This window comes from Rana temporaria, chromosome 1 (assembly GCF_905171775.1).
Source record: "Rana temporaria chromosome 1, aRanTem1.1, whole genome shotgun sequence".
Classification (NCBI taxonomy): Eukaryota; Metazoa; Chordata; class Amphibia; order Anura; family Ranidae; genus Rana; species Rana temporaria.
The window spans coordinates 489,922,787-489,945,505 of record NC_053489.1 but is presented as its reverse complement, the minus strand read 5'-3'; positions in this window follow the sequence as shown (position 1 = coordinate 489,945,505).

Here is a 22,719-nt window from a genome sequence, read left to right as displayed (position 1 = left end):
TGGGAAGGACTAGAAGTGGCCAGGTGCTGACTGACAGGATACAGGCATGTGAATCAGTAGTAACAATGCTGAAAGCCATGTTCCCTGCAAGCAAGCACAGCCTACACGAGGGTGGCAACTCTGCTTTGTATTTAGAAAGCAGTGCAGCTTCATTGCCACCCCATCACAGGAAGCTGCATTAGGTAGACTTCACTGGAAGGTTCAGAAGGTATATGTGGGGCTTTGCAGGGGGACTTAGTTGGCCATACAGTAATAGATTTTTGAATGAATGTTCGTATGAACATTTCTATGAAAATTTTCAGTACATTTGATGACTTAACAAATGTCATTCAAAAGTACTTCATAATTTCAGTGCATTTAATATTCGATTTTGGAATAAATTAACTTTCCCAAAAGAAAACCATATAACACAGTTAGAAATTCATTAATTCACAAAGAATGTTCTATCCTGCTCCTTCAAATGTTCTTGCCTCTGCCATAGAAAACGAATGTTGATTTGACCCTGTTAATGATTAGAAAATATATTGATATTGATCTTGAAACAATAATATTTTAAGAAAATTCTACTAGTGTATGTCTAGGTTAACCACTTGCCGACTGTATAACCTAGATATACGGCAGCAAGGCGACTCGCCTGCGCCAGATTACGTACCTAGTACATGATCTGACACTCTCGGGTAGGAGGCGTACATTTGCGCTGCCGGCAGCTTGCTCTCGCTGTGATTATTCGCTGTGATGGATTGGTAGTACAGATGCACTCTGTGCTATACCCATGGAATCTTATTGTTTACATATTGCTGACACTAAAGCAACATGTAAACAATATGATTTGGATAGAGCACTGGGTGTGCACGCTTTTAGAAAAAGAGGACGCAAAGAAGTGGTGGAACACCAAGAAAGATGCCCTTAATGAAGACGGCAGCTTGGGACAGACACTCATGCCGCGTACACGCGATAGGTCAAACCGATGAGAACGGTCTGATGGACCGTTTTTATCGGTTAACCGATGAAGCTGACTGATGGTCTGTCGCGCCTACACACCATCGGTTTAAAAAAACGATTGTGTCAGAACGCAGTGACATAAAACACAACGACGTGCTGAAAAAAACGAAGTTCAATGCTTCCAAGCATGCGTCAACTTGATTCTGAGCATGCCTGGATTTTTAACCGATGGACGTGCCTACAGACGTTCGGTTTTGTTCTATCGGTTAGGTATCCATCGGTTAAATTTAAAACAAGATTCCTTTTTTAACCTATGGATAAATAACCGATGGGGCCCACACGCGATCGGTTTGGTCCGATGTGTACGCGGCATCAGACACTTGGCTGGAATTAGCCTGCATAGAAAGATGAGTATGTTTTTTAAAGTAACATGTTATAACATTTTTATTTATGGCTTTTTTTCTTTTTAAGATTTGGGTGAAGTATTTTTTTTTTTGCATTTGTAACACTTTTGTTAAGAGAAAATGTGTGCGCAGCAGGAGCACATGCACTATACTTCCAGGCTTATAACTGGAATTTGATAATATTTATTCTTCTTGCATACATGACTGTTTCCTGTCTTTCAATTCAAACGTAACATTTTTCCTTGAAAAGGAAATGCATTGAGGATACGTGTTTCATAGAAATTGTTCTTATAAATGAGCTAAATTAATTTTATTATTATTTTTAAGTATTTTTCATATTAGAGAAATAACTGGCTTGGGGACCTGTCTGAAGTATGTACATTTCCAAGTTATACATTTGTTATAAATCATTAGATTACAAATAATGCTTGTGGCACTGAACTGAACAATTTTTCTACATTAGTTACACATCACATCCTGAACACCAAGACGCAGAGTGATAAAGGGAAAGACCAGGTCAGTGAACCAATCAGGATGTTGGGAGATCACTACACAAGAGAGTCATTCCACTCAGCCCTTATTCATTCTATAGCACACCCCACACGGTGCACGACTGTCAGTACTACACTAAGCACAGTTCATTATTACTAAAGACTTTTTCCATCGGAAATTCCGGCCGTGTGTATGCCCATCTGAGTTTTTCCATCAGATATTCAGTGGAATTCCGTCGGAGTTTAGATAGAGAACATGTTCTCTTTTACTCCAATGGAATTCCGTCAGAATTCCGATGTGAGTTTGGCCGGGCAAAAGCCTGATCATGTGTACGGGGCATAAAAGGCCGCGATAAAAATCCATTCACTCATTTGTTTGAAAAAGTTGACGAAAAGCACAAAAGACAATACTTTCATCATGCAAAAATGATCCCTCTCTCTATAAAACATTGAATCACATTCATTCTGTGTGACTGGTGGAAAAACACAAATGTTATTAGGCTATTTCCTATGCTATTCAAATATTATTCTTTCATTTAAAATGGGAAATACTACATTTGGTCAGATAACGTCAAAGGTAAAAGTGCTCACTGAATGCAGATGTGGACAAAGGGGGGGGGGGGCTTAAACAAGATGAAACTAAAGTATCTAAAACTAATGCTACTAAGCTTCTGGAATCTAACTGCAACCTAAGATAAGTTAATAAAATGGAAGACCTAGAGCTTCAAAATCTTGAGGAGGATTCTAACTTTGTGGTAATATCAGTGACCTGGCTTGACAGCTTACATGACTGGCATGCTGCTATCCAAGGGTACACTATATTTCAGGTGAGGCAGGAAAGGTAGAGGAGGGGGAAGGGTGTGCTTGTATGTCAAGAGCCATTTGATCGTGAATACGATGGATGGGATTAGTGACAGGCTGGAGCTCTGAAGAGATGAAACAAACAGTAAACTATTTTTGTGTGTATGCTATAGGCCCTCAGATGATGTCGAATGACAAAACTAGTCAGGGTGGCGTCTAACGACGAACGTAGTGACGTCAGCTATTAGGAACTATGGCTGGAATCCGCAAAGCGCTGTGTCTCAGCGAGCGGTAGGAGACGCTGATTGTATCCGAAGCTGCCTATATGTTAATAACGTTGTGAACTGTCTGTTTTATGTGAGTGTACACCGGGAAGTATTTTACTGATGTTAAAAATTATCTCTATCCACACCATCCCCTCCTTCTGTTTTGTGTACGTGTGGAGGTGACACTGTCTGGCATCAGCAAGATTTTCATTTAAGCGATTTAAAGGACTGGTGGTTGCTGTTATTATCATTTCACAACTAACTCCTGTATTTCTATGTGTAGCGCTACCCCCTCAGGAGCCGCTGATTGTCTTGGGATCGGCGTGAAGGGGTGAAGGTAGTGAGTAGAGCAATAAGCGAATGTCCAATTCGTAGATAAGGTTTTCTGGATGCTTTATTTCTTGGCCCAACACGACCAACATCAACTTGAGGTAGACAGAAAAGGTTGATGAAGTAAAGGAACTTTGCAGTATCAGGCTTTGGATAGTAGGAAAGCAATCCTGCTTTCTGTAATAGTACAGTTCGTCGCCACTCGAGCCAGAGTGGGTGAAGTGCCCCTAGACAGACCCCTGCCACAGGCCTGGCAGCCGGGATGTCACTTTAGGTTGCTGGGAGGAACAAGTCTCTGCCACCGACTTGGCTTGGGTGAGACCTCTGCCACAGGCCTAGTACTTGGATGAGCTAAATGATTGAGCAAATCCTCCCAGAAATCACGTCAGGGTCACCGGTTGACAGTGCAAGTGTACCTGTCAATGCTTCGGTCACCAGATCCCCGATGGTTCGTTCAAGCCCTTTTGGATAACCTGCCTCCGGGTTTTCCTCAAGCCGATCCCCCACTGAATGGCATACAGCCTGGGATCTCCTCAGTAGAAGGGGGACCCAGTAAGTCACTGGGGCCCCTTTGTGGCATCAGTTGCTCCAGGCCAGAAGGGCCCAGAGTCTGGAACTCCGCGTTGCGCATGACCCCAGGCCAGGTAGGCCATAGTGGTGGGGCCCGCGATGTGCGCACACCCTAAGGATGGGTGCCGCACCTGGAACCAGGAACCCGCGAAGAACCCCGAACAACAGCCTCCGGCACAGAAATACCCCCTCCCAGCATGCACAGCGAGGCTCAACGCCTCTCATTGGCTGCTGGGAGAAAGCGGCTCTGCTGGATCCCTCTGGCGCCACCTGCTGCCCAGGGATGGTACCGCATCCCTAGAACGCAGACAGACCCACAGAAAAATCCAAATTTGGCGACAGCCAAATTTAACAAAATTAAGAATGAGAGCAACTTATCTCTCTCATTCTCCCACTAACTTTAGCGTAGTGCCCTTACTGAAAGTAAAGGGGGCGCTACATATGTACGGATATCATATGATGGACATCCATTGATCAGAAAGCATATGAATGAATGAATGAATGAAAAACTTATAAAGCGCGGCGCATGCGAACTGAATCGCTTCTGGGCGCTAGTTGTTCGTGTCTCATGTCATCAAAAGAGCAGAGTTTTGATTCGTCTTCTGAAAGTCAGGTGGTTTTCCTCCAACCGAATGCTGGTTGGTAAAGCGTTCCATAGTCTAGGACCCTGAAAAGCAAACCTTCTTTCTCCTTTGGACTTGTATTTGGTTTTTGGTACCCTGACCAGATTTTGGTCGGTGGATCGCAGAACGCGATTCGAATTGTGAGGTTCTATCTTGTCGCAAAGATATTGCGGAGCCTTCCCATGGATGCACTTATGTGTCAGGCAGAGTGCTTTAAATGCAATTCTGTCTTTTACTGGCAGCCAGTGAAGGGTTCTCAACGAAGGTGAGATTGATTCCCATTTTTTTTTCCCAGTCACAAGTCTGGCGGCCGTATTCTGTACGACTTGCAGACGAGAGATTTGGTACTTTGGGAGTCCGAGGTAAAGGGCATTTGCATAGTCCAGTCTGGAATTCACGATTGTTCCCACCACGACTGCTACGTCTTCTTTGGGGATAAATGGAATAAGTCTGCGTAGTAGGCGCAACAGATGGTGCGCTCCGCTGACTACTGACCCTATTTGTGCGTCCATTGTCATGAAGGTGTCGAAGATGACCCCGAGACTTTTGACTTTGGAGCTAGGGGTGATGATTTGGCCCAGAATGGGCGGGGGTGTCCAGGTTGTTGCCAGTTGACTCTTTCGGCTGGCGTGAAACATAAGGAGTTCTGTTTTTGAACTGTTGAGTTTAAGATAACTCTTAGTCATCCAGTTTTCTATCAAAGAGAGACATTTCTCTAAACTGAGATGATGATCCTTTTTGTTGCAGATGCGAAAATACAGTTGCGTATCGTCTGCATAAGAGTGATAGAGTAGTTCTTGGCTACTGATAATATCAAAGAGAGGGCGAAGATAGATGTTGAAAAGCACCGGTGACAGGGGGGATCCTTGGGGGACTCCACATGACACCGTGCGCTTTTCCGACGTGAAACAACCCAATTTAACTGTTTGTGATCGGTTTTCAAGAAAGGAAGAAAACCATGGTAAATCACCTTCTGCGACTTCTGCTACCTTGGCTAGTCGCATCAGTAACAGTTTGTGGTCTACCGTGTCAAAGGCTGCGCTTAGGTCCAGCAGAACCAGGAGACAAGATTCTCCTTCGTCTGCGGCCTCGAGGGCATCGTCCCATATTTTGAGTAAGGCCGTTTCTGTCCCGTGTCCGGGACGGAAGCCTGATTGTAATGGATCCAGTAGATTGTGGGTATCTAGATGCTGTTGCAGCTGTTGTACCACTACTTTCTCCATTATCTTGGAGAGAACATTAAGGCCTGTTATGGGACGGCGGTGAGTTGGGTCCTTGGGATCCAGGTTAGGTTTTTTCAAGATGGGCTGGATTGTGCCCTCTTTCAACAGGGATGGCACTGTGCCTTCCTTAAATGACTGGTTTATAAGCTGTGTGATGGGTGGTGCCAGGATGTCGGCACATTCCTTCAGCAGTTTGGTGGGGATGATATCATTGGGCGATGTGCTGTTCCGCAAAGCACCAATGATATTTTTTGTGGTATCGATGGAGATCGGTTCCAGAGTGAACTTTGTTGATTGTAGAGCGTTTCTGTGGGTGTTTTGTGGTTGATTGACGGTGGGGTTGAGGGGGGTATTGTTTTGCATGATGCTTTCCCGGATTCTTTCAATTTTGTTGATGAAGAAATCCGATAGTTCATTGCAGAACTCTTGGGTGTCTGAGTTGGGGACTTCAAGACATCCTGGGTTCATGGTCTGGGTGACCATCTTGAAGAGTTCGCGGGGGCGGTTTAGGGCGCTGTTAATCGCCAAAGAAAAATGATGTTTCTTGGCTTTGAAGATTTCTTTATGATATCGTGTTGTTATTGCCTTGTAGATGATGAGGTTATCCTCTGCAGGACTTCTTTTCCAGGCGGCTTCCGCCCTTCTGCGCTCTTGCTTCAGAAGCGACAGCTGGTTGTTGAACCAGCCGGACTTTCTTTTTCGAATGCAGGCTTTGCGTTTCGGTGCTACTAAATCGGCTGACTGTAGCAGGGCTGCGTTTATGGCGTCCAGTGTATCTGCGGCTGTTTGATGTGGATGGATTGTTTTGATTCTGTTTCCCAAGGTAGATTTGAAGAGTTCCGAATGGAGCTTCTTCTGAGATCTAGCCCAGTGTATTGTCACCGGCTTGGGTGCTTTTATCACTGGGGGAATTTTGGAGATTATGAAATTAATTGCATGGTGGTCTGTCCATGGCAATGGTTCATTTTCTAAAATGCTTATTTTCAGATTTTGTCTGAAAATTAGGTCGAGTGTGTGACCTGAAGCATGTGTTGGCCCGCATATAAGTTGCTGTAGCCCTAATCCCTCCAGGTGATCAATGCAGGCGTCCGCAATGGGATCCTGTGCGGAGTTGGCCCACAGATTAAAGTCCCCGAGCAGCAAAAGGTGTTTGCTGTTAAGGGTATAAGTGGATATAAACTCCGTTAATGATGGCAAAAACTGCGATTTTGGCCCAGGTGGCCTATAGCAGAGGAGAATGTGAACAGTCTCCTGGGGGGAAGTTTGAAGTTGAAGAGTAAGGGTTTCCATGAATGGAAGAGGATTTTGAAGGGCTGGCTTAGTGATTGTAATGCGATTCTTGTGGATCACCGCCAGGCCTCCTCCTCTTTGCCCTATTCTGTTTTCCGTTATAATGCGATAGTTTTCTGGCACCAATTCTCCGAGAATGGTGTTGCAGTCGTCTGAGAGCCAGCTTTCTGTAATAAAGAGGCAGTCTAGATCGTTTTGTAGTAAGAAATCGTGGATTTCTAATCGGTGTTTTACTGCCGATCTTGTGTTGATCAAAGCACATGATATGTGCTCGAGCTGGGTTAAATAGTTAAAATTTTTGATGGTCGATCGTCGATCGAATCTCAAAAGTTGCTCTATTTTTAAGGCCTTTTTGGTGACGGCTGGTAATGCTGTTGCGAATTGTCTCAGACCCCGAATAGAGTGCGCAGAGTATCGCAGATTAGCCATTGTCGCCAGTCACATTGTCATCAGTCTTTCCTAATTGCGGCGGCCGCGAATGAGGCCTGGTCTGGCGCGGATGCGGGAAGAGCCGCGAGACGCCGGACGTGATGGGTGGAAGACTGTCCAAGTGAGCCGTCACTCGTTGAGTCTTCTCTCCCCGATTGGTCCAGAGGAAGGCGAAAAACCCCCGGCGTGCTGTGCCAATCTGCAGCGATCGGGGGAAAAAATTCCTTCCTGACCCCTTAACGGCGATCGGTGCAACCCTGGATCAATTGGCTAGGGGGGTGTGGTGGACCCTGCCTGGCTGCACTATCCCTGGGGAGAGCCGACTCGTTTGAGAGCGTCCTGCTCTCACTATCCCTGGGGTGAGCAGACTAAGATGAGAGCGTCTGCTGCACCGCTGAATCTATATAGCAAGAGTTCCAACTTTATTAGCTGCAAGCTTGTTCTGGATCAGTGATTGAAAAAAATAATGAAGACTCCTGTCTTACCTCCTGTTTCAAACTCCTGGTTTTTAACTCGCACTTTTGATCAAAGAATGCACTTCTGATCAGAGAGTCCACATGTGAAGCCACCATCAACTGGGAGCCAGCTCCTCTGGGAGCTTGTACAGCCACTTTAATACTCACCTGTGAAGACCTGTGAACAAACACACACCTGTGAACAATTAAACCCTCCCCTTAATTAGCAGAAAGGAAAAAGAAAAAAAAGCTGTTTATAAAGTGTCAGAGAAAAAGAGGGGAAAAAACAAATCTGCAAGCAGAAGCAAATGATAGCCAAATCCTGGTTTTTAACTCGCACTATATATTCTGAGAAGAATATTTTATATGTTTAAGCGCTGCCTGGGTCTATTGTGACTTCTTTTATATATTTACTGTTTTATAGGTTCTCTTTTGAGATCCTATTTAGGTAGCAGCTGTAGCCATTAATGATGGCAGGTTGAACAGATAGTGCTTGTTTTGGTTTTAAATTAGGCCTTTTTTTCATCTCATTTTTATATGCTGTAGGCCCCCCAATGTTAAAGTGGAGTTCCACCCATAAATATAACATTACATCAGTAGTTTTAAAAAAAAATCATTAGTCCTTTACGAAAATTTTTTTTTTTTTTAGATGCCTTCAAAGTGTTGTTGCTAGGCAGAATAGTTAATCTTCCCACTTCCTGCACCTAGGTGCTTAATGCTTCCTAACCTACACCGCACAGACTCCTGGGAATGTAGTGGGTGTGCACTCCCCAGTCTCAAAGAATCATGTGACTTGGACAGCACAGGTGCTGAAACCTGATCTGACACTGCTTGTGCAGCACTGAGCATGTTCGAGATCTGCAAGGCTGAAATCCAGGAAGTCATACAGTCTGGCTTCATGATGCCCACACTTAAGATGGCCCCAGTCAATTTCTATTTTATAAAGTGTCTAAATGCTGTAACAACCTAACAAAACGGACCTCAGTTTACAGGCCAACTTTACTAGAATACATTAAGCTTGTGTATTACAGGGGTATTTATATTTAAAAAGTGAAATTGTGTCCGGAACTCCGCTTTAAGGAGGGGGAGGAGACCTATCTCCTTTCACAGGTAGAAATTAATGTTATATTCATGGGGGACGTCAACTATCCTGATATTGATTGGACAGACAGAACTGAACTAAGGCTTACATTTCTTAAATGTAATCAGGATAATTTCATGAGTCAAATGATGGAAGCCCCAACTAGAAAGAATGCTTTGTTGGATCTACTAATTACAACAAAGAGCTGATTGCATATGTGGAAGGCATAATTTAGGTAATAACGTTCACAGAGTAATTTGCCAAATTGCCAAAAAAGATAGAAAATGGAGACATGAGGGAAGGATAAAAACACTAAGTTTCAAAAGAGCCACCTTTACTAAGCTGCACTCAATACTACATGATATGGAGAGGGATTACAAGTGGATACAAATGCAGTGGCTGCATGAACACAGTTGCATTTCAAAGGGACTGTGATGCAAGGTGGGGGGGGGGTGAACTCTGATATAAGAGGGACTTCATTAGGGATTCTGTTGTATGGACTATGATGTATGGACTCTAATTTAACGTTGATTCTAATGTAATTGAGACCTTGATGTGAGGGGGACCCTGGCAGGAACCCTGATGTAAGGGGAGTCTATGAGGGGGACCCCGATGCAAGAGGAAACTCTGATGGGGAGCCTGATATAAGGAGGGACTTTAATGAGTACCCCGGTGTAAGGAATTACTCTGATGTAAGAGAGAATTTGATAGGGCTCTGCTGTAAGGGGCCCTGATGGGAACCCTGGTGTAAGGGGAAACTCTTATGGGGACCCTGATCTAAGGAGGACTCTGATGGGAACCCCAATGTAAGACAAGTCTCTGACGGGGACCCTGATGTGATGAGGACTCTGATGGACTTGAATGTAAGAGAGACTTTGATAGGGCTCTGCTGTAAGGGGCACTAATGGGAACCCTGGTGTAAGGGGAGTCTATGATGGGGACCCTGATGCAAGAGGAAACTCTGATGGGGAGCCTGATGTAAGGAGGGACTTTGATGAGTACCTTGGTGTAAGGAAGGACTTGGATGTAAGAGAGACTTTGATAGAGCTCTGCTGTAAGGGGCCCTGATGGGAACCCTGGTGTAAGGGGAAACTCTTATGGGGACCCTGATCTAAGGAGGACTCTGATGGGAACCCCAATGTAAGACAAGACTCTGATGGGGACCCTGATGTGATGAGGACTCTGATGGGGACCCAGATGTAAGGGGAAACCCTGATGGAAACCCAGATGTAAGGAGAGACTGTGATGGGGATGCTGATGTAAGGGAGGGCTCTGATAGGCTCACATTTGTTTGATTTTTTTAGGCTTTGTTTAACTGAAGTTTTTTTTCTCTGTTGCTCTGAATCATATCATGCTAATTAACACAAATTCCAATTACGTGTCCATTCATTAAAATTTGATTTGTCCATTTATATAACTGATTTTTTTTTATCGGCCAATGAATATTTGTGGAATACACGATATGACCCTCAAACTGAAAAGTTTGCAGACCCCTGTTCTAAAGAATATTATTCCTCCTTTCTGTTTAGTCCTAAGATATTATTTGTTATTTGTACTTTAACAATATATTAAGCTCTCTTCCGTCTTTCACAGAAACTAGAATTCTATCTAAGAATACAATCAATCCTTGAAAGCTTTGTAAAGGGACATTCACATTGGTTAAGCCTGGGTGTTAGTTTGCATTCAATAAAATCCTTCTGTACTGAAGGGGTGGGGCACTAACAACTAAAGTACATTGTGTTCCCCTTCCTTATTATCCCAACCCTGGACTTACTCCCAGGAACTAAGCCGTGTATTACTTCTTCGTCATTATTTACCAAATGAAGAAACACAGGAAAACAACTCTTTTAGCCAGTGCTATGTGACATTCCATTGTTATATCACATGTTTAGCCACTATGCATTCCTCAAAGTCACAACGAACCTGACATTGTTCTGTAATATTCTAACAAGGCTTGTTGTTATTACCGGCTTTGTCCACTCCCTGTATTTAGTCTTACTGACATTGGTGTGAAATCTACATAACTTTGTTTTAATAACCTGCCTAACATGAAAGTCCATCAACAGAAAAACATGACCTTTGTGTTTGTTATAGCAAACGATTGCCAGAGAACATTTTTCTGCGCCTGCTGAAGCCAGACGCTGGCAGTCATGTGATACACTTAGAATATGATAAGAAAAGAAAATGTAGGGAAATATACTTCCAGAAACGTTATAAGGATTGTGTTTTTGGGAGATGCAGATCCGCCACTGATCCCTAAAAAGAAGAGAGACATGATTGGCTGGGAGCTGCCCTCCGCTCACCTCAGAATATGCCAGATATCTGCCCTATATAGGCAGGGGGATATCAGCCTGTTCTCTTATTATGTCTATTGCAAACACTTTCATTTCTTCCAGTCTTCTACATACAAAAAGGAAAGACTGTGTCCCACTTAGTGGAAGAATTTACAGCAGGATGGAAAGTCTTATAGTGCGATGAGTTCTTCCGACTGCCCGTATGCTCAGCTTTGCAGACAGACGATTATTTCACATCCCATCCCACAAACGCCTCCTGTCACTTGACTGGCTGTCTACTGATTTTATTTAATAATTCACATTATGTTGATTTAAAGGTATACACACCATTGAGTAGTGATCATATCGTTCATAATACGTGTGTTTGAGTCTGCGCTCATCAATATATATTTTTATTATATATTATTTATTTAATTTCCAATATTCACAGTGATTTGTACACTTTCAGATTCGAGCAGCATTTTCATTTATTTTACACATTATTCACTTAACACTTCCCTAATGTAGATTTCCTTATTTATTCACTTGGCCAGCGCAGAAGATTCCCTCACTTAAAAATAACCCTCATTGATTGGCCGCTGAGAAAGGATACCCAACACACTTGGATCTGACTGCTGCCACCCTTGGCCTGGGGTGGAACTGACACCCCAGACAACAATAGTGGTCACCTGCAGTACAGCCACGGCTGCAATAGAGGTCCAAATTGGGACACAAAATAGGTCAGAGGTAACTAATCCTCTGACTAACCTCCTAAATTTAAAGCAGGGCCAGCAAAGAATATAGCTGTCCGCTACATATGCATAGTCTGGGCATAGGTTTACTTTAATATTTAGCCTAAGTACCTCATTAGGAATACAACTGCAAGGGCAAGGACTTTCACAGCTTGCAGTGGTCAGTATTTTAGATTTCATCCAACCAGGGGTGAAGTCCTGGGGAAAAAAGCGTGGGAACTCCCACCCAAGATCCACTCCCCCACCAAAAAAAATAAATGATACACTCATATGCATAATTACTAAACCGCATGTTTTAATTACTAGAAGCAAGTTCTTTCTAAATCCCGCGATAACTTGCGGCAGACCTTCGCAATGTCTCCTGGGAACAATGACAAAAGCTCCCAATGCGGCATCGAGGTAGTGACGGAATACCCGCACACTATGTGATGAATCCATATACAGGATGCGGCCAGTAACAAAAAGGATTACTAAGGTTCGCCTGCCCCTGACAGTGACTCGAGCTGGGCATCGCCGCTTAGTGAAGGATTGGCTAGGGCGGCTCGGCTGCTTTAGTCCTGCAAAGGGAACTGAGTTCCTGCTGTGAAAAAAGTGCAGGAACTCCGTTCCCACGCGTTCCCGCAGGACTTGGGCCCTGCATCCAACCTCACTTTTTTAACTACAGTATAGTTGCCCTAGGAAGCACATTTTTATTGTGTATACAGTGAGGAAAATAAGTATTTGAACACCCTGCTATTTTGCAAGTTCTCCCACTTGGAAATAATGGAGGGGTCTGAAATTGTCATCGTAGGTGCATGTCCACTGTGAGAGACATAATCAAAAAATAAAATTCCAGAAATCACAATTTATGATTTTTTTAACTATTTATTTGTATGATTCAGCTGCAAATAAGTATTTGAACACCTGTCTATCAGCTAGAATTCTGACCCTCAAATACCTGTTAGTCTGCCTTTAAAATGTCCACCTCCACTCCATTTATTATCCTAAATTAGATGCACCTGTTTGAGGTCATTAGCTGCATAAAGACACCTGTCCACCCCATACAATACGTAAGAATCCAACTACTAACATGGCCAAGACCAAAGAGCTGTCCAAAGACAATAGAGACAAAATTGTACACCTCCACAAGGCTGGAAAGGGCTACGGGGAAATTGCCAAGCAGCTTGGTGAAAAAAGGTCCACTGTTGGAGCAATCATTAGAAAATGGAAGAAGCTAAACATGACTGTCAATCTCCCTCGGACTGGGGCTCCATGCAAAATCTCACCTCGTGGGGTCTCAATGATCCTAAGAAAGGTGAGAAATCAGCCCAGGACTACACGGGAGGAGCTGGTCAATGACCTGAAAAGAGCTGGGACCACCGTTTCCAAGGTTACTGTTGGTAATACACTAAGACGTCATGGTTTGAAATCATGCATGGCACGGAAGGTTCCCCTGCTTAAACCAGCACATGTCAAGGCCCGTCTTAAGTTTGCCAATGACCATTTGGATGATCCAGAGGAGTCATGGGAGAAAGTCATGTGGTCAGATGAGACCAAAATAGAACTTTTTGGTCATAATTCCACTAACCGTGTTTGGAGGAAGAAGAATGATGAGTACCATCCCAAGAACACCATCCCTACTGTGAAGCATGGGGGTGGTAGCATCATGCTTTGGGGGTGTTTTTCTGCACATGGGACAGGGCGACTGCACTGTATTAAGGAGAGGATGACCGGGGCCATGTATTGCGAGATTTTGGGCAACAACCTCCTTCCCTCAGTTAGAGCTTTGAAGATGGGTCGAGGCTGGGTCTTCCAACATGACAATGACCCGAAGCACACAGCCAGGATAACCAAGGAGTGGCTCTGTAAGAAGCATATCAAGGTTCTGGCGTGGCCTAGCCAGTCTCCAGACCTAAACCCAATAGGGAATCTTTGGAGGGAGCTCAAACTCCGTGTTTCTCAGCGACAGCCCAGAAACCTGACTGATCTAGAGAAGATCTGTGTGGAGGAGTGGGCCAAAATCCCTCCTCCAGTGTGTGCAAACCTGGTGAAAAACTACAAGAAACGTTTGACCTCTGTAATTGCAAACAAAGGCTACTGTACCAAATATTAACATTGATTTTCTCAGGCCCCATACACACGAGAGGATTTATCCGCAGATACGGTCCAGCGGACCGTATCCGCGGATAAATCCTCTCGAGGATTTCAGAAGATTTCTATGCGATGGCGTGTACACACCATCGCATTGAAATCCCCGCTGAAATCCTCTGCCGATGACGTGTCGCGCCGTCGCCGCTATTATGACGCGGCGACGGGCGCGACGCTGTCATATAAGGAATTCCACGCATGCGTCAAATCATTACGACGCGTGCGGGGAATCCCTTTGGACGGATGGATCCGGTAAGTCTGTACAGACGAGCGGATCCATCCGTTGGAATGGATTCCAGCAGATGGATTTGTTGAGCATGACAGCAAATATCCATCTGCTGGAAATCCATCCCAGGGGAGATTTATCTGCGGATAGATATCCGACGGAGTGTACACACCATAGAATCTATCCGCAGAAACCCATTTGATGGGATTTATCTGCGGATAGATTCTATGGTGTGTATGGGGCCTCAGGTGTTCAAATACTTATTTGCAGCTGTATCATACAAATAAATAGTTAAAAAAATCATACATTGTGATTTCTGGATTTTTTTTTTGATTATGTCTCTCACAGTGGACATGCACCTACGATGACAATTTCAGACCCCTCCATGATTTCCAAGTGGGAGAACTTGCAAAATAGCAGGGTGTTCAAATACTTATTTTCATCACTGTATATCTTGTATTGCTGCAATCTGTCCCATGCATGGTAAGATCAGGTTTTCCTGTCCAATTTAGGCTCAAAACAAGAATGCGTTTACAGGTTGGGTTGTCACATACTGTATACATAACCAAATCTGTATGACTCAGATATTTAGGGGTTTATTTACTAAAGTTAGAGAGGACATACTAGTCCCAATCCAGCAGAGAAACCAATCAGCTTCCAGGTTTTATTGCTATAGCTTAATTAAACTAGCTGAGGTTAGAAGATGATTGGTTTCTCTGCAAAATTGTGACTGATTTTGCCCTCTCTAGCTTCAGTAAATAAACCCCTTAGCAAAAAAAAACTCTACTTTCAAAACGTTTGAAGGAGCAATAGGTCCTGTAATAACCACCACTGGAATTGTTGTCCAATATGTTCAATATAGGTGGATATTGATTTAGGGGAAGAATCCAGTCTTTATTCATAGGCAAATGTATATGCATATTTTGTCTAATGTTACATACTGTATATCTGGTTTATTTTTTGGGAAGGTTTAAATATCCGTTCAAAGAATAGATAAGATCAGAAACATGTACAGTATGATCTTACTGACCTCGAGTTCTGCCTACATCCTCCAGCTTACTCATATGCTATTACTTGCTCTTTGCCTTTGGACGTAAAGATAACTGTAAGATAGTCTTCCAATCAGAATTCGCAGACCATGCATAGACAGAATTAGACCTGATACTAAAATAAGACTGACATTTAGACAACCCAAAACCCTCAGAATGCTGGACTTTCACATGTTCAATATTTCCCCCACCCTAAAGACAAGGAAAGGGTTACATTTCATTTGTTTTCGCTGCCATTTCAGTCTGTGTTCTCTGTTAGTACATCAGTCCCCAGTACAATTATACAGAACTGAGTTGCAGCAGATAATACATAAAAAGGCCAATCTGTCCTAGTTTTGATTATGTTACATAATGTGGCATTGGCAGGTCTCCTGAGGATGCCATGTCTCTATCTGATTTCACAATTGTCATAACAACATTCTCTGCAGACATCACCTTGACAAAATGATTGAAAGTTACAGCAGTGCACAGAATATCATGGCAGATTAATAGCAACTCCACCCAACTGTTGTTTGATTCTTGTCCTAAGTTAATACGATAATTAAAAGCATTCTTATTAAAATATATGTCATCCTAAAGTATTACTCTCTTAAGGGTTTAAGTTTTTTTTTTTTTGCTGACCTTCATCTTACCTTTTACAAACTCAATACATTATTTTAAAATGCTACATAAACATTGGCTATCTAAGTCAAAGTAAGTACTAAGGAAAGTACTAAGTACTAAGGAAAGTACTAAGTACTAAGGAAAGTACTAAGTACTAAGGAAAGGAAAGAAAGGACATAGAGAAGGCAGAACCATAACCAATGCTAGCATCTTATGGCACAAAGAGATAGACTGCAGCCTCGTACACGCGACCGAGAAACTTGACGGGCGAAACACATCGTTTTCCTCGTCGAGTTCCTTGTTAGGCTGTCGAGGAACTCGACAAGCCAATTTTCTCCATTCCCGTCAAGGTAATAGAGAACATGCTCTCTTTTTGGCTCGTCGAGTTTCTCGACAGTTTCCTCGACGAAAATGTACACACGACCGGTTTCCTCGGCAAAAAAATATCTCCCAGCAAGTTTCTTGCTGGTTTTTGCCGAGAAACTCGGTCATGTGTACAAGGCCTGATAGATGGATCCTTGCAATTTCATTGGATAGAGCAGGTAGGCAGGGGCTAGGCTTGGTTTTCGGTACAGAGTGCCTAAACCAGATACTGCACAATGAAATGTATGAACTGGACAGAAATGATGAAAAGCTAACTGTTCGGTTCAACGCCAATGGGTAACAAATCTAGAGACTATTCTTTGGTGCAGAAGATCCCAGCAAAGGAGAGACAGATATAACAAGGGGTTACATTTACATGGAGGAGGGGTAGTATTAATTTGATGTTACAGGAACGGTTAGGCCCCTTTCACACTGGGGCGGGAGCCGCAGTGGCGGTATAGCACCGCTAAAAATAGCGGCGCTATACCGTCGGATTTGCCGCGGGATTCGGCCGCTAGCGGTGCAGTATTAACCCCCGCTAGCGGCCAACAAAGGGTAAATACCGCCCGCAATGCGCCTCTGCAGAGGCGCATTGCGGGCGGTATTGCCGCGTTTTTTCCATTGTTTTAAATGGGAAGGAGCGGTGAAGGAGCGGTATACATGCCGCTCCTCTCACCGCTCCAAAGATGCTGCTGGTAGGAGATTTCTTTCTCTCCCGCCAGCGCATCGCCTCAGTTTGAGTATGCAGTGCAGGAGTTTTTCAGGCGGTATAGCAGCACTATTTTTAGCGCTGTACCGCCTGAAGAACTCCCCAGTGTGAAAGGGGTCTTAGTGTGAGGGCTTCCAGGAGTGTTTTTGGGAGGAGGCGTGGGTAAAAGAAGCCTACATTAGATATATAGTAATAGAGAAAAATCTACACAAGCTGTAGCTCTCCTTTTACCAATAACTGGTTATTTACCAATAATTTATTTATTAGCACTAGGTAGGGGTAAGAAAATACACCTGGCAACAGAAGGAGTGCCTAAACTCCACTGTACTCTAATAAAAATGATAAACCTGGGCCCCATTACATGATCCAGTCAAATGACTGTATACGTGATTGTATATAGCCAGCAAACAACCAATGTTGTTGTCCTTCAAAAATTTGGGATATTGTCCCTGTCTAGCTACCATACTTTGTTGTGTAGAAGTATGTTATGTATAGGTTGTAAGCAATGTCTTTAGTATAATATCACAATAATGGTTCCATCTGGAATATCCTTAGTTCTCTTTGACACCAGAAACTGTTTTCAATGTCTAGGAATGTTTCTCATGGCTGAACACTATAAGCTAACCTTTGTTTATGGCTTTTTGGCCATTTCAAAACAGTCCAAACTAATTTTTGGTAATCCTTAAATCTTTCTACAGGCCTAATGCCGCGTACACACGGTCGTTTTTCGGCATGAAAAAAAACAACGTTTTTAAAAATGTCATTTAAAATCATTGTGTGTGGGCTTCACAAAAAAAAATTTTGAACATGCTGCATTTTTTAACATCGTTTTTTAAAATGTTGTTTTTCGGGTTGTAAAATCGTGTGTGGGCTAAAACGACATTTTAAACCCTCGCATGCCCAGAAGCGAGTTATGAGACGGGAGCGCTCGTTCAGGTAAAACTACCATTCATAATGGAGTAAGCACATTCATCACGCTGTAACAGACAAAAAAGCGCGAATCGTCTTTTACTAACAAGGAATCAGCTAAAAGCAGCCCAAAGGCGAATAGAACTTCCCCTTCAGAGTGCCGTCGTACGTGTTGTACATCACCGCGCTTTGTTCATCATTTTTTTAAAACGATGGTGTGTGGGCAACATTGTTTTTAATGATGAAGTTGAAAAAACTGAGTTTTTTTAACATGCTGAAAAATTTCGTTTTTTTTTCATGCCGAAAAACGACCGTGTGTACGCCGCATTAGGTGCTAAAAAATGCACCAGCCAATTACCAATGAGGCTAAATGGCAACAATGTTTGTTAATCCTAAAGGTGTCAATCTCCCGGTATTTAAGATACACACCACTATGAATTGAGCAATATGTCAACCAAACAGTTACTCTTAGTTTAAGTGAAGTACAGGCGGTCCCCCGGGTTACAAACAGCCGACTTACAAACAACTCCTACCTACTTACCTAGGAAAAGGAAATTCACTCCTGTAAGAGTTATCATGGGAAAAAGGTGTCTCCACTGACGCTTTATCACTAATCTTTGTTTCCACAACAACCCCAAATTTTAAAAATCCCATTGTCACAGGGACAGAAAGGGAGGTGAAATATTCTGAACAGGAACACAGACAGCAAATCAAATATTACATGCTATCCAACTTACAAACTTAAAAAAAAATTGGGCTGGAGCTACACTTAGGCCGCGTACACACTGTTGGTCAAAACCAATGAAAACGGACTGAAGGACCTTTTCCATCGGTCCAAACCGACCGTGTGTGGGCCCCATCGGTCAGTTATCCTTCGGTCCAAAAATGTAGAACTTGCTTTAAAATTCAACCGATGGACACCTAACCGATAGGTCAAAACCGATGGTTAGTACGCAAAAGCATCGGTTAAAAACCCGCGCATGCTCAGAATCAAGTTGACGCATGCTTGGAAGCATTGAACTTTATTTTTCTCTGCACGTTGTTGTGTTTTACATCACCGCGTTGGACTGGATCGGTTTTTTAACTGATGGTGTGTAGGCACATCAGACCATCAGTCAATCGGACCGTTCTCATCGGATGGACTGATGGACTGATGGACTGATCGTGTGTACAGGGCTTTAGAAAATGTACCTGTTCCAACTTACATACAAATTCAACTTAAGAACAAATCTATTGAACCCATCTTGTTTGTAACCCGGGGACTTTCTGTATGCTGGACTTTTCCATGTATGGTATTAAAATCAACACAAACTCAGGAAGTTGCAGCGCTATGTTTCTTTGAATCATTAGACTACTAAATAGTACTCTTTCTGGTTAAAAGGGCTAAATATAGAAGAATAGCTAGGAAAAAGTAATGTGACTATTTTTAATTTCTAACAGATTTAAAAGATACAATTAGGCATGTTATTTAGACATAAGGGGAACTCCCAGAGTCTTTGAATAGACCTCTGTAATGAGATGGCACTATAGAAAGTCTCTCAAACTAGCAGAAAGCAAAGGAGCTTTGGAAGACAGTAAATATGAAAGTTGAAGATTCAGACTCATGATATACTATATTACTCCCACAATGACATACTGTGGTTGATGGAGGGAAGGTGCATTCCGTTTTATGTGTCTATGTTCATTTCACAAAGACTTACAGTAAATTATTAAGAATTCAAGGTTTTTATGTTATCTGATGAAAAGTAAGACCTATAAGAAAATTTAGATGGTTAAAGGGCCTTACCTACATATAAGGACTTTACGGTGTGGTGTTCAATATAAAAGTAAAACTGTAAGTGATACCTTTCATGTGTCTAACTGAATATTATTTAACATGCAAGATTTAAAAAACACTTAGCTTTCTTCTTCATCGATGGTTTCCATGTACTTGTGCTGTGTACTGCTACATTTGTTATTCAATGGGAAGGGAATTCACATCTTGGATGGTGTGCAAGTGAGCTCTGAGCATTTTATTTCCACAAAGGAGTTTAACATTTCTAATGCCTTGGAATTTCCGATGAAAAAAGTCAGGCAGAATTTTTTTCATCGGATATTCCGACTTTTTTCCGTCAGAGTTTAGAAATAGAACATGTTTTATTTTTTTCCGATGGAAAATCGGAAATTCCAATCGTCTGTGTGGAACTCCGACGGAGAAAAAAACATGAATGCTCAGAATCAAGTCGACGCATGCTCGGAAGCATTAAACTTAATTTTTCTCGGCTTGTAGTGTTTTACGTCACCGCATTTTGGACGGTCGGAATTTGGTCTGACAGTGTGTATACAAGACAGCTTGAACGAAATTCCGACGGAAAATTCCATCGGATTTTTATCTCATTGGAAATTCCGATCGTGTGTACAGGGAATTAGTGTAGTTTCACCAACCTACAGTTATTGGACCTAGCAGTTTATGTGCAATTCCAGAGGTCAAGGGAGGGTATTTCTGTACACTACACTTACATACTTTTAAAGTATGGAAGGCCAGCATGATAGACAGGCAACTAGCATATTTAGAAATAGAGACCAGCAATGGCAGCCTCAATGGTAATCTTGTGACAGATTGATTGCATTTGTATGGAATCATACATACATGCAAGTACTGATAAGTCTCCGCTGTACCTGTGCCTGTGTTTTTTTATTTCTTGCATGGTTTTGTAACCCTAAGTAGTGACTGTGGTTCCTCTTAGGTTCACAATATTTTGTATATCTGTCCTTAGTTCTTCTTAACAGTTTCTGACTTTTAAGCCTCGTACACACGCACGGTTTTCTCGGCAAGAACCAGCAATAAAACTGTTGGCAGAGCTTTCTTGCCGAGTATACCGAGCGTGTGTACGAGGCTTTCAGGATTCTCGTCAAGAAAATTGCCTAAAATCTCGACGAGAAAAATAGAGAACCTGCTCTCTATTTTCTCGTTGTGATTCTCTGCAGTGTATTCCTGCCGAGAAACCCGAGAGTGTGTATACTTACCTGTCGCCGTGGAAACCCACGCATGCTCGAAATGACTTGAACATGACATTAAATGTGTGACGAGCGCATGCTCGTCGTATGCGATGACGTCAATGCGTTCTTGCCTTTCAAAAGAACCACAGTTCTTTTGAAAGGAGTGTCTTTACACTCGGGCAGTAAGAGATTCTTACCAAGAATCTCACCAGGAAAAACAACGTTTTTTTCCTGACGAGATTCTGACCCATGTGTACAGGGCTTAACCCTAACTTGTCCCATTAATATAGCTTTTGTCTTCTACCAGGTATCTTGTCAGTTTGCTGATTCCCGGTGTATGAATGATTCTTGGTTTTCCTTTCTGATCCTGAACTCCTGAAAAGTCTTAAAACTTTGAACTGTACATCTGTTTAGCAGTCTGTAAAATGACACTAAGGTAAAACAGTAGTGTCCAAAACCTTATCCCTTTGATGTGTTACTCATGATGACCATCACTCCTTAAAGTTTATCTCTAAAAACCAAATTTAACACATTATATACTCTGATACCGCAACCCTTTTCCAGCTCCTTGCTGCTCTGTCACCGACTGCACCTGTGCAGACAAATGCACGCTTTAGCTGCCTCGTTCAGCCTGACTCCTGGGGAAAGATCCTTCTGACTCCCTATGAAGATACCCACTGTCTCTCGTTTGGAGCCCCAAACTGTTTTTAGATCCTAAATTATAAAGGCTGTGAACATCTGCACACTTAACCTGCTCTTTTCTGACAAAGCCCAGACACTGGGTTGGTAACTATTTCCCTTTCAAAGCTCTTTGAAATCTCAGAGCTCCAGATCCTAAATTCGGAAATTAAAAAAAATGGAGAAAGATGAAAAACCACCTTTCTCCGCTCATATGACATCATGGAGCCCCTCAAACTGGATTCTTGAGAACCCTGTGTTGTTTTCACCTACATTTTCACGGTGGCAGGGCCCCACATTGTACATACTGTATGTTGACTACTTTACCTGGCAAAAGAATTGTAGTTTTAATTCTTGTGATACTCAAACATGCAATGGTCAGGAACATCGCTATGTTACGTGAAAAGTTTTTATCGCTTCCAGGTCAGCTTTACTGCCTTCTGTACTAGCTTACCTGCTCATTGGATGTGGTTGATGACACTGATTCACTTTGTAGACTGAAGGCAGAGAGGGAACACACTTGCATTGCTAACATTGAACTGAGTGTATTACTTTAATGGCTGTACGGTGTGGCAGAAGACAGAAAAAAACATTCAGTGCACCGATTTCCTATTTCACCTCCAAGTGTCAGAACTACAAAGTTGTCAACCATCTTCAATTGCCAGCTTTCTCCAAGGTAATGTGGGCACTTGGGTGTTAAACATTTATCACATTTATAAGTTCTAGATAAATCATACGTGCCACTTGGTAAAACTGTGCCCCACAGACGGGTACATGTGCACGCTCTTATTAGCCGTAGGGTCTTGTCCCCTCACACAGGCCCATATGTGCAGGCTCTTTGTAGAGGTGTGGTCTTTTCCCCACATGCCGAATGTGTGCAGGCTCTTGGTAGCAATATGGTCTTGACCCCTCATACAGGCCCATGTGTACAGGCTCTTAGTAGAAGTTTGATCTTTTCTCAACATACAGAATGTGTGCAGGCTCTTGGTATTTGGTTGTTTTCCCAAATATGTGTGTGCAGACTCCAGATAGCAATGTGTTATTTTCCCAACATACAGGCATATGTGGGCAAACTGTTAGTACTCAGGTGGTAGCACCTCTTTACCCCTGGGCAGATGAGGAGGATCCATAGGTGGCTCATTGGGC